The sequence below is a fragment of the Odontesthes bonariensis genome, chromosome 1 (assembly GCF_027942865.1).
Source record: "Odontesthes bonariensis isolate fOdoBon6 chromosome 1, fOdoBon6.hap1, whole genome shotgun sequence".
NCBI classification, from domain to species: Eukaryota; Metazoa; Chordata; class Actinopteri; order Atheriniformes; family Atherinopsidae; genus Odontesthes; species Odontesthes bonariensis.
Genome location: NC_134506.1, coordinates 30,919,330 through 30,932,843, shown reverse-complemented (window position 1 = coordinate 30,932,843; position 13,514 = coordinate 30,919,330).

The window sequence follows — 13,514 nt, the reverse complement described above, 5'->3', positions numbered from 1 at the left end:
AGGAGAGGCAATGCTGAGTTTAGACCTAGAAGTAAACAACATGGAATGATCTTGCCCTCCCTATATCACTAAATGATTATTTTTCAACGACTGTACAAGATGCATGAAGCCACGCTAACCGAGCCTGTAGCGAGGTACAGAGGCTTCAGCAGTCAGATGGGTTGACGAGTCGACAATCCTTGCTGCCGGCAGAATGGAAACTTAAAAAGATCCGAGTTGGCATGGATCCGCTACTTGCCCGTCTGACCGCTGAATCGCTGGCCGTGAGTCACCCAGAGCCGGCATGATTCGCCAGACTCAGGCACCCGCTTCCACACAGAAACAACACAATATACGATCTGACCGAGCAAGGATCCGTCAAAGTGGCTGGCTTAAAGCTGCAGTCTGCAAGATTTGTTGTTGTCATACGTAAAGTCCTACTTTTTGGCAAGAGTTTACATGATCTATCAGAACGCTTGAAGTTGAAAACGGTGACCTCCGTAGTCGCAAAATGCAAGAAATGCTTATTTTTTAACCGAAACATAAAAAGTTATTCAACTTCCTGTCCCGCCCCTTCAAAACACATGAGAACTCGTGCACGTCTACGTGCACGCCAGATGCGCCTACACGACTCCTCATTCATCAACTCACCTGTCATTTGCGATCATGGAAGACACAGTAAGTAGACTAGCCCGTAATGAAGTTCAATAGTCTAGATAAATAAGCGTGGGGACGAGCCTACCTTGTATCGCGCGTGCACAATCGGTGATTGACAGGCAGCAGAGCCCAGCTCGTAAACCTGATTGGTTACCTTTTACCGGTCCGGTCTACAATTTTGTAAACAAACCTGCTGGCTTTGGAGGGACCTAGCGGGACATATAGGGGACCTAGAGAATTCTTTTTTTTTTTGTATTGGGGTATTTAATGTACTACTTTCAGAATCCCCGGACAGTTCCAGGCATTATGCTTGAAAAAGAGTTGCAGACTGCAGCTTTAACGAGAGAAAAAAATGCAACGCTACGAAGTTGGAACATAAGTGGTGGTCTGGCTCATTTATACAACTAAGAGTTGCGAGCGAGCAGAGAGATAGAGCCGAGCGCGAGCAGAGTGAGCCGTTCGAGCAGTTACGAGTCAGCGGGGATTCGTCCAGTCCGGACGGATCGCAAGTCAGGACGGATCAGTAGGGGGCATGGCTCACTTAAAGCTGCAGTCTGCAACTCTTTTTCAAGCATAATGCCGGGAACTGTCCGGGGATTCTGAAAGTAGTACATTAAATACCCCAATACAAAAAAAAATAGTTCTCTAGGTCCCCTATATGTCCCGCTAGGTCCCTCCAAAGCCAGCAGGTTTGTTTACAAAATTGCAGACCGGTAAAAGGTAACCAATCAGGTTTACGAGCTGGGCTCTGCTGCCTGTCAATCACCGATTGTGCACGCGCGATACAAGGTAGGCTCGTCCCCACGCTTATTTATCTGGACTATTGAACTTCATTACGGGCTAGTCTACTTACTGTGTCTTCCATGATCGCAAATGACAGGTGAGTTGATGAATGAGGAGTCGTGTAGGCGCATCTGGCGTGCACGTCTACGTGCACGAGTTCTCATGTGTTTTGATGGGGCGGGACAGGAAGTTGAATAACTTTTTATTTTTCGGTTAAAAAATAAGCATTTCTTGCATTTTGCGACTACGGAGGTCACCGTTTTCAACTTCAAGCGTTCTGATAGATCATGTAAACTCTTAAAATGCCAAAAAGTAGGACTTTACGTATGACAACAACAAATCCTGCAGACTGCAGCTTTAACCGGCTCGTGACAAACGGGGCGGGAGTTAGGTTTCGTTTCACTCAGTGTGTCTGTTACTGTGTTCGTGACTGAACACCATGCTTGAGAAAGACCGTAGCCTAGTAGGCAACTAAAGAGGGAACACACACATATACATACATATATATATATATATATATATATATATATATTCCGGTTTAATCTTTTTTTAATTTTTTTTTTAAGGCGGATCAAATGCATGCCACCATCCGGTCTGCCCGGGTGACGTATTTATCCGGGTTGAAAACCGGATAACCCGGATTTTGTTACAGCTCTAGCGAGCAGAGAGATAGAGCCGAGCGCGAGCAGAGTGAGCCTTTCGACTCGAGCGAGCAGTTTGTCAGAGTTGAGCGCGTGTCCGAGCACCTATGAGCGAGCGTGTGTGAGATTCATACGCACACGCTTAAAATTATTGTTCCTTCAGATAGATCTGTGCCCTCAAATCAGTGTCACTGCGCGCTCAACCTGGTGGCACAAAGATCACGCCATAGCCCGGTGGCGGCCCGGGAGCTGAGCGGAAGTACTTTGACTTGCTTTCTGGCACACCTACCGCAAAAACAAATAGACCCCTCTCACGCTCCCAGGTACATTTGATTACTCTTACCTTCTTGGTCGCATAGCTTGCACCTTCTAACTCCTCGCCGGTTAGTCAACAAACGTGAAAAGTGAAAGTGAAAGAGTGTTGTATTTACGACAGTGTAACCGTACATTACCTCCAAGCCTGTAGGGGGAGCTCCAGAGTGGGCTTTTTGAGAAGTTACATTGTATTGCTTTAAAGGTGATTCCTTTTACATCCAAAAAGAATTGAGAAAAACTAGAACAATAAATAATCCAGAAATAATATGGTTTCAAACAATGAGCCAACAATAATAATAAAAAAACAAGGTGATACATTTTCTTATCAACTCTTTAAGTACAGTCACTTGTAATGTTGATGAAGAATTTGTAGCTGCAAGCACAGCCAGCTGTCTGGTAAAAACAATTTGGGAATATAGTAAGTTTTAGCACTATTTTACATGTGAAATTATATTAGATCTAAGAATTGAAAACAACACATTTTCAATTGTCTGCTGAATGACCCCACAATAACAGAGTGAGAAAGAAAAAACTGTACTTCTTATCTTCAAAAAATAAAAAGTATGACTAAACCAATATTTTTCCATGGTAATGTCAATTTTGACATTTATTAACAGTGACCTGAGAAGATTTAGTAAAATGGCATTTTGAGCGCTGCCCTTGCCACAGAGTTTACGGACCTCAGGGTGGTTCCAGGCCCTGACCGTCTTGGTTTTTATCACAAGACACAAACTTTGGGGCATTCAGTTCTGAGCAATCGGTCGTTTCACAGTCAGTCTTCACCAGTAAAAAATGTTGACTTAAGTCTGTATGTGTGAATGTGTATATTTATGTATACATGTACATAAAATATATTAGGTAGGTAGATAGATTAGACGGTCCTGGATGTGATGGTGACATCCTCATAGAAGTAAATGTAATCTGTGATGCAGTCTGTGATTGAGTTGATGCCCTCCCCATGTGACACACAAAGCACATCCCAGTCCAGGATGTCAAAGCAGTCCTGCAGAGCCTCACTGGCCTCCTGACTCCACCTTCTCACAGACTTTGTGGAGACAGGCAACCTTTAGGAACATACTGAGGTGTTAATAAGAGCAGGTTGTGATCAGAGTGGCCAAGTCATTTCACACTTTACAGCACAAAGTGTCAATACCTTAGCACAACACCGTAGAAAGGTGCCTCATTGCAAGGTTTCTCATGAATGCCTTGAAGCACATTTTTTTTTCTACTATTGGGTTGACTGTTCTGTTGTTTTTGCTGCTGTTTAATGGGTCACACACTTGCACATAATCTGTGTAAGAAGTCTACTGAGAATATAAAGAGCACTAAAGGTAAGACAGGCCAAAGAGAGAACAACAACATCAATAAAAGTCGTCTGTTAAGTAAGACTTGAACCCTAATGAGCAAAAACCCTAAAGCTAACTTAGGCTCTGTTTACATTAATTAATTTCACCATTTCTTTGTGTCGGCGTCTTGCAAACTATTTACATTTACACTGAAACGGGGATCGGCTGATTCGCTAGTCACATGACTAATCAGCCATCACATCACATGATCGCCCTTGGATCTGGAGCATGAGCAACTGCTTTATATTAACAGATTTATCAGGGCTGCTCTGGAAATTCGAAAGTTCTCGCGCCATTCTTCGGTGACAACAACTTGGTCCACGAAATTGTCCCACCATGCGCTGCTTCTTCCCGGTCCAACCCAAAAGCGGCGCTCCATGTACGGCTTGCGTTGCTGCAGTGGCTGGGTTCTCATTTTAAAAGCCGAGTAGCTAGAGCTCAGCACTGCGGATCCTCGTTTTTCACCGTTTACAACTGCTAAAATCAGCATCGTATGCGAATGCTTACGTGGGCTCCGGTGTCTTTGAATCCTTCCACCTATGAAGTCGTATTCCAGTATTTTAATGTAAATGGACAGTGCATCCGCGATAGAAACGATATAGAAACAGATTAGTATAAATGGCACCTTAGTTTTCAAGACTTTCCAAGAAAACAAAAAGATCTGTGATCTTTTCAATTTTTTAAAATGCTTGGCTCAGGCCAATAATTAGAATTAATCGCTCTCTGGCAATAACAGGTAATAAACAAGCATTTGATAATTTGATGACATCCGTTTGAATAGGTCTGCATTTTAAGCAGTGATAATTTAAACTCCGATTCTGAATCATGAAAAGCTGACATTTACATTATGGTACCTCTATGTAAGTATAAATAACAAGATTTTTTTTTCATTATGTCCATCATGCAGAGTCTAAAAGATTTAAAAAGAAATCGTGACATACGGTAGACACACTTTGTTTGTCCACCTCATTTTAGCTTTGTTCCCGCAGCATGTTTATTGCAAGAACAATGCGCTGCTGTTTTAGAAGTAATGTCTAAATTCCAGGTCGACACAAAGGATTCATTGTGTTACACAACAAATCTAACAAGTATGACACAAGAAAAATGGTAGCAATTCTAAGAAATTCTCTCAATCATCCTCTATTTATCCAAAAGAGTCCTCTTGTAAAGGGCTCTAATTAAACTCTCGCCTATACAGGTAATACATCAGCGATCATTTCATTCTAGCCGTGAGTGAGGTTGACTTGTAAGAGAATACATTTATCAACTGGAGTCTCAAGCACAGCTGAGGCATATGTTTGCCAAACAATCAAACAGGTGTGGAGAAAAGGTGGAAAAATAGGGGGAAGGAGGGGCAGTGAGGAAAATGTGGAGCCAGTCGAGATGACCCACATTGGTGCAACTTGTTATGAATTCACAATGACGCTGCTGGGCTTGTTAGCACACGGCTGGGGAGCCAGGGGTGATGGGAGATGCACAGTTGGCTATCTCAGCTACCCCCTCTGCAATTCTATTACACTTGTTTATTGCTCTTGGCAAACAGCACACCAAAGATACCTTAGCTTCTGAAAGAAGGGCTGGGTTAAAGGGGGACGGCTACTTAGCATTTCACAAGGAGACGGAGAGGGCATTCTCAGCAAAGTGAACACACTGGAGCAGTGAAGAAAGAACAGATGGAAAGATAAAACTTGGTTTAGTGTACTGATGAATGGTAAGAGGAGCAAACAGGGTGAAGAGAGCTAAGGGATTAAAGGTTATCATGGATTATGCTTTTGTCATCTCAAAGTGAATTTGAATCTTTATGTGCTGTTCCTGGCACAATTTGGGAGGATCTATAGAAATCTCCCTGGTCTGCATGAATTTTGCAAATACTGACTGAAATTTGCTCACCCAGATTCTAGAGCTGTGGTAGTCTGACACATGGCAACTGTCACAACAAATATAAATGCAGAGTTGGTTGCTTGGTGCTTCTTGGACAGCAGAGTGGTGATGATTGCCGCACCTGCAAATTAGCGACTCGTGTCACACACACACACATGCTTGTACTCCTTTGTGGGGAGTACAAGCATGTAAGCAATCTTTGTGGGGACTGGGTATTAAGGTAATGGTAGTTTACCTTAATTCCAACCTTGACCTTAAAACTAAGTACGGACATACAAACAACCATTTTTATCCTCAAAAAGCTGTAAAACCAGAAAAGCTGAAGTTTATGCACCCCATTGATACAGTAACCCTCTCTTCCCCTCATTTCATGTCTGTGTGTTGGTGAGAGATGATGCAACATGAGCTGCTTAGAGCGCTCTAACATGATTGGTTAAGGTGTTTTAAAATGACAGAACATTCTCAGCTTTTATATCCACATGGCTACAGACCTTAAAGGGATAGTTCGCCTCTTTTGACATGGAGCTGTATGACATCCCATATTAGCAATATCATTTATGAACATTGACTTACCCCCTGCTGCATCCTGTGAGCCGAGTTCCAGCCTCGCTTTGGCGTTGACGAAGGTAGGTAGTCCGGCTAGTTTGCTAGGGTCCCGAAAATAAAAAGTCAGACCTCACAATCGCTTGGCGCTATTTCTCTCTCCCTTCGTATCATTACGGGCTGTGTAAACCGTGCAGACCGAAGTGCAGACTGAGCAGTCCCCTGCTTCTGAGCAGGAAACACCGTAACAGGTGCGGCAATCGCTAGATGGCTGAACGCATTGATATGAAGGGAGGCAAAAATAGCGCCAAGCGATTGTGAGGTCTGACTTTTTCTGGAGGGAGGATTTTGTGATGCAAATGTATTACTCTTTTGAACGCATATTGTTTTGAGAAGCAAGACGCTTTATTTTCGGGACCCTAGCAAACTAGCCGGACTACCTTCGTCAACGCCAAAACTCGGCTGGAACTTGGCTCACAGGACGCAGTGGGGGGTAAGTAAATGTTCATAAATGATATTGCTAATATGGGATGTCATACAGCTTCATGTCAAAAGAGGCGAACTATCCCTTTAACATTGATGCAGGTTTTTCTAAAGATTCAAATTATGTTCATTTCTGTATTGTAATTGTATTTCTATATTTAGCTGCTAATCAAGTTATACATGAACAAGATGCATAACTTCTTACTGAAGACATTTTCTATGGCTTTGAGGTTTTCCGTTATCCTACCTCCCATAACTTCCAGATAACACACTTGACTTTGCTCTGGCATGATGTACATCTGATCAGGTTAATTGTTTTCACTGTCTTCCACAGTGCAGTATGAATTCTACAATTCTTAACAGCTCATGTAAAACAACAATCAGTGCAGAGGCGAATCAATCAAACAAAATCTACCATCACAGGAAAAGATGAACACATAAAATCCTTACCCACCAGCAATCGGTCTTAATGTCCTATCAGAATTAGATTCTGCTGTGTTGAGGAAAGGAAAGGGCTCACTAAACAGCAATAGTTTTACCTGATTAATAGACACCAGCTGAGAAAATAGGAGCACAATTAATATTAGACTCACTTGTTTGAGCAAATATAAAAGCAATACTAATGAGTAGCACAAAAATAAACACATTTTCAAATGAGAAATCAACCAGTGATGGTCACTGAAGGGGGAATGTTGCAGTTAGGTTTCCCACTGCATTTGGCTTTCTATCCTTGAAGCAGTTGAAAACCTATATAATGTCTCGCCATGCTGGGCTCATTTCTATTTTCAGTGCATCCTCACAATAGGAGATAACCACACTGACCCTCAATAAGCAGGGCTAAACCGTGACGGACTCCATCCTCCATCGAGCTCTGTTGATGTCACAGTTAAATGGTGGAGTCGACTTGTGTGTTCATGCCACTGCTTGGAGTTAATGGGAGATGGTCACTACTCGTTACAATTCCATATTATAAGCTCTGCAATGGCAAATCAGCAAAAGAATACAAATGCTGGGAGAAACTAATTTAGTACTTTAGGACAAGTACAGTGGTTGAAATAAATTTTACAATATTTCTGTAATTCACTTTTATTTTACTGTCTATTGCTTTTTACTTTTTCTCTAGTTGAGTGCAAAAGCAAATTTGCTGATTCAATTACAGGTTAAATATATAATAAGTGTACCTCTCATTACAGTTCATCATTTTCCACTTGAGAAGGACAAATATTACCCAATATTCCACTGAAAATTTTAAAAATTTGGTCCTGATTTAGATGTTTTTATAATCATCTAACATACTCTGATTTATCTTGTGATCCTGTCATTAAATTTGATTGTTCCCTGAATGTCAGATACTGAGTTACGGAGCAGGACTTCCATTGAGACTAGAGGGATGTGATGACAACAGTTCCAGAAATTAGGTAGGAACCATTAAGGTGGAACCACGCCTACCAGTGATTGATTCGTAACCTTTGAGCTGATGTGGCCAGAGGTGGAAAAAATGAAAGAAGCTAAACATCTTCCAAAATTTAATAGATGCTCTAAGATGTTTGTCTATGAACAACTAGAAACAATAGCAATCATGACAATCGGTATGAAAGAAATAATAAAAATTATAATCAAATAAACATATTACTACTACATTGAATAGCAAATACAGCTTGAGAATGAATAGTAAACTATATATGAAAAATAAAAAATGGTAACATCTGATTGGAGCAGTATGGTTCATCACCCAGCTGTTAGAACCATAGCAAGAACTGGGGCAGTTGTCCCGGTAATAGTCACAGTCAGTTCAGGTGCGCAATGCTGTATGAAAAACACCCACAGCAAAAAACAATGGGCACAATGTCTAACTGTTATCTTTTTCTCATTTATAGAGCTCATTAACATATGTATACATTTATTTATAGAACTCTTTGTGTGCTTGGCCAATTCAGCAAATTTTAATAAAACACAAAATTGGAGCCAATACAAGAGACAATAATATAAATGTGAGAGCTTCACACAGACTTTCTGCTGAACAAAACAGTAGATCTACACGATTACCATTGTTTTAAGGGTGGAAAACCATGATAGAAGTCCAACAAAAAGTGAGATGTGGTCACAGTCTTATGATATTCCTGAGTTATGGTTGTAATGGCTAGGTAAGTGTTTTCTTGGCACATAAAAAAATGTTTACCTTTAACCTTGCCGATAAAAAAGGCAGTGACTTAATGGTTTTTATCCTGTTAGATATTCGTGCAAAAATGATTTTGCACATGAATTCTTGGGCAATGAAATGTTTAGTTAGGTAGCAATAAACTTCACCTTTGAAACACAAGCACTAATCAGCTCTTCCTAGAGTACAAATAAAACATAATAAAGCATTAATAGGATGTTTAGTTCATGAGACTTGAAAAGATAAACAGAAAACTGGTCGCTGTAACCCGGACAGAAACGTTGAAATCTATATTAAAAAAAAGAAGCATACAGTCACCTCTTAGCTTGATAAAATTTCTTTTTTATCAGTCCAATTCTATGATATTTTCCCGATGAGACTGATATATTATTACTGTGCAGCTTGCTTCAGACTTCAGTCAGAATTCTTCTGCAGCTGATTTGAAATGCAGACTTTTTAAAGATACCTTTACTAAAACATTACCAAGTCTACATTAACTGCGGTTCCTGAAAGTCTCTTGTTTCTTTCACTTTATGAAGTGGATAAATAAATGAATTTGGTGACATTCACATTTGAATGTCGTTTGATGTCTTTTTAATGTAAAAAATTTCAGCCACACTGGTCAAAGGTGAGCAAACAGTTCCAGCACAAAGTACGTGCTCAATGTGACACAGGGTGCTCCTTACTGAGAGACCACATGTAAGGTCACACATGTTTGGTGAAGAAGGAGAAATACCCAAACCTAACCAAAGTTTTTTCACATTAACCCTGTGATGAAGGGTGGTGATGAATGCCAAAAAAATAAAACTACAACTTTGCTTCGGTTATGTTCTCAGTGGTAGAACAATTCGAACCTTCCAGCCAGCAGGTGCAGATAAATCCACATATAAGCCAAAATAGGCATTGATAAATAATCAATGCTGTCAAGGTGATTTCTAAACAGTTAAAGCCACCTTATGGTGTACTGGAATTGTTAACTAAAAGCAGGACAGCTTGTGTTCTACACCGTGTTATGGGAAGCTCAATGGAGAGCACGAGAATTGAAACAAAACTTCTTAAAGACTGATTGGTAGTTCATTAATTAATTGGCCTCACGGCTATGATTTTTTTATCTAAAGTAAATAGATAAAAGATAAAAAGATAGATAAGATATATATACTCTCTCTATAGCACATTAATAAATTATAATGGTACAATGGAATTTTATTTTTGTTATTACGATAATTTCTTCCCCTAATTATCTGGCCGAATAAACAAGTTGATCGGTTGTGTTAACTGACACATGAAATTGCAGCCTAAGAGAAGCTGCTCGGACTACAATAAAGTTAGCTAAAACAACATAACATACATCAGCTACAGAGCAGGGGGAGGTTGTGTGTTCAAAGAGGAACATGCAGCTCTTTGCCGAGTCAGACACAGTCGTGCCAAACTTAACTACACTCGAAGAATGATAACTAGTAATTATTGATCTCATTAAAGTTTTCAATTTAAACAGACTCAAAAATAATGCTTTGCTATATGCAACCTAAAAAAACCTGTCTGATTAACAATAATATTATTAGTGTTGTTGTTATTAACAACTGCTCTGCTCAGACTCATGTGAGACGTGCTTGTTTCCTGCCGTTTCCACAGCGATAGCAATGCGCCATAGAAATTTATAGAATATTTTTTTTTCAGCGTGAGAAATACAATGTGTGGCAGTACTGCATGGCAAAAGACCAAAAAGCAGAGGTGGAAAGTAACGAATTACATTACTCGCGTTACTGTAATTTAGTAGCTTTTTTGTGTACTTGTACTTTTTTAACTACTTTTTAAAATGTGTAATTTTACTCTTACTTAAGTACATTTTCTTTCAAGTTATGTACTTCGGTACATTTTACAGCACAAGCGTTACTGAGTAAAAAAAAATTTGCGTTCTGGTAATGAATTATTATGGGATGCAAATACTGAACGTTGTGCCCCTGCGCCGGTTTGGCTCTAGAATTCTAGCCTACTATAAAGAGTGTTGGCGCGTGCGAACTGTCACTCACTCAGACGAGGATGGCAGAGTCAGACATGGAGGCGGACAATGGAAATACGGAGAGCAGTTCTTCTGACCTAGTGCACCCCTGGCCCTATCTGAGTAAGATGTTTAGCTTCACGGAAAAACGGGGTGATAGTTATGTTATGGAGTGCACACTATGTGTACCAAAGAAGTCCAAAATTTCGGCTTACAAGAATTCGACATCTAATCTGCGTAAGCACGTTGAGGTAAGTCATGTTTCTCGTTCCCTTTCCATGTTTAAACTGACAAGGCTAGGAGTCCTAGCCATGTCCCGAAAACTGTGTATGATACTGCTAATATAATATTGAATTAGCAACCTGTTGTTGGCACTGTAACGGCAATTAGCTATGCCAACTAATGTGCTTATTCAGCTGGCTAATAGTATGAGCACGTCCGCTTGCTAACCTGTCGTTATCCGTCTTACCCACTGACCTCGAGAACTATTGGTCCTACCACATATACGTCCATCAGGCCAGAAAGAATATTAAACAAAACAAATAAGCCCAATGTTTGAATTGATAACCGCAGATATGTAAACTGTCAGGGGTAGCCAATGACGATTTTCGGTGCTGAAACCAACTGTCTTTGTAGCAGTGACATTGGGCTTATCATGTGTTCACGAACGATTGGTGCAAACAGGCAAGCAAGGAGATTTCGGCGCCACAGTTGACTTTCACATTTCTTGTATAATGGTACCGTCTCACTGCACTGCTGCCTTGGGGCGCCATTTGGGGCTGCCCCCTTGCATGGGTGAGGTATAAATGCAATTTTGTTGTGTGCAGTGAACACTGTGTGCTGTGTCACAATGACAATGGGAATTTGCCAGGTGGGCTTTCGATGTCCCATGTGGGCTTCACAGTAGAGGCAGAAAACACAGATTGTGAAAAAGTAACTTTTTACTTTTACTCAAAGTACATTTTAAATTATTTACTTTTTACTTTTACTTGAGTAGATTTTTTGACTGGTAAATATACTTGTACTTGAGTACAATTTCAACAGAGTAACAGTACTTGTACTTGAGTAAAATAATTTTGTACTCTTTCCACCTCTGCCAAAAAGCATGACTGTCTGTACGCATGCACACGCCTCAGTTTGAACAGGTCTTAAGAAGCTCTCTGTCAGACATTTCCTGAACAGAAAACCCGAAAAAACTTGATCAAACATGGCCAGAGTTAGATGTCAACTTCAGTTGGGGAGTCATTATTTTGTGAGAAATGACTCCCATTTAACAGTAAGAAACCTCTGGCAGAACCAGACTCAGGAAGAGTAGCCATCCACCTCCACCAGCAGGGGTTTAAGAGGACAGGAAAGAGGGGTCAACAAACACCATAACTCCATTCAAAGGATACCTGCTGAGAAAGAGAAACACAATTTAATGACAGCAAGAATGCCAAATGTACATAATGTCATATGAGAAAATAAGAAAAGGGAAAAAAGAGAGCAAAGGTGTGTCATAGCAGCAGTCTAGGCCTATAGCAGCTTAACTATGGGATGTTTCAGGGTCACCTGAGCCACCCCTAAGCTTTATCAAAAAGGAAAGTTTTAAGCCTAAAGTTAGAGAGGGTGTCTGCTTCTTAGACATATACCGACAGCTTGTTCCACGAGAGTGGAGCCTGATAACTGAAGGTTCTGCCTCTCATTCTACTTTTGAAAACTCTGGGAACCACAAGTAAACCTGCAGTTTGGGAGCAAAGTTGTGAAAATATCTAACAATGAGATCTTTAAGATGAAGAGATTTGGGATAGAATTGGGAGCTCAAGTAGGTAATTAAAGTGTGTTTTTACTTACATGACGTTACATTACCTTAGCTCAGAATGGTTATTTAGACTGTTTGGGCTAAACTTATTAGGAGCACTCTTTTCGTAATCCAACATGCCAACTATGCCAAGGCTAAAACATAATTGGGAAATGTTTTGACAAACTTTATCATCACTCGATTCAAGACCCCTCCTTCACACTGCACCCACTATACCATCAGTCCCAAAATTTGTAATACCAGGGGGGGGGTTCTACTGCATGTCCTCTTAAAGAGTACATTACTTACTCCATTTGTTAGTAGTTGTGTCAGAGTCACATTTTTATTGAATTTTTAATCAAAATCCACTTTTACACAATTGCCATTCTTTCTTTCCAGTGTTACATTGAAATGTCCGATCCATTACATTCTGTGACCTTCCCAATATTCTTACCCTAACAATCTTACTTCCATGGAGGGCCATTGCGAACGTCGAGTTTAGCCTTTTGAAATATGTTTTGCTTTTTGTAACGTGGTCAGGTGTTTCATATGGTGCAGACTCTGAATGGCCATATTTCGTTAATGGTCTTGTTTAGATATCTGAATAATTCCCTCCGATCACAAGCAAAGTTTAATGCACCCCTTGACAAATTCATGCCCAGCCTTCAGAAACTGTTCCAATCCAAGAAGGGTGGGAGATAGAAAACCTGGATAAACTTGATGTGTGTTGACGAGTGATGTGCTCATTTGCCTGATATTTTGCACTTGTTAGAGGTTCATTACAGTCCTATACAAATTGAAATACTTGTGTTTTCCACTGGATACTCCCTAGACTTCGGACATTGTGTCCCACCGAAAGATGGCAGCACCGAGAGGCCTACCCATTTTATTCCAGGAAGATGCAACAAAGCTTTTTCCTGAAGTGCTCGGTAAGTTTATGCATTTACAT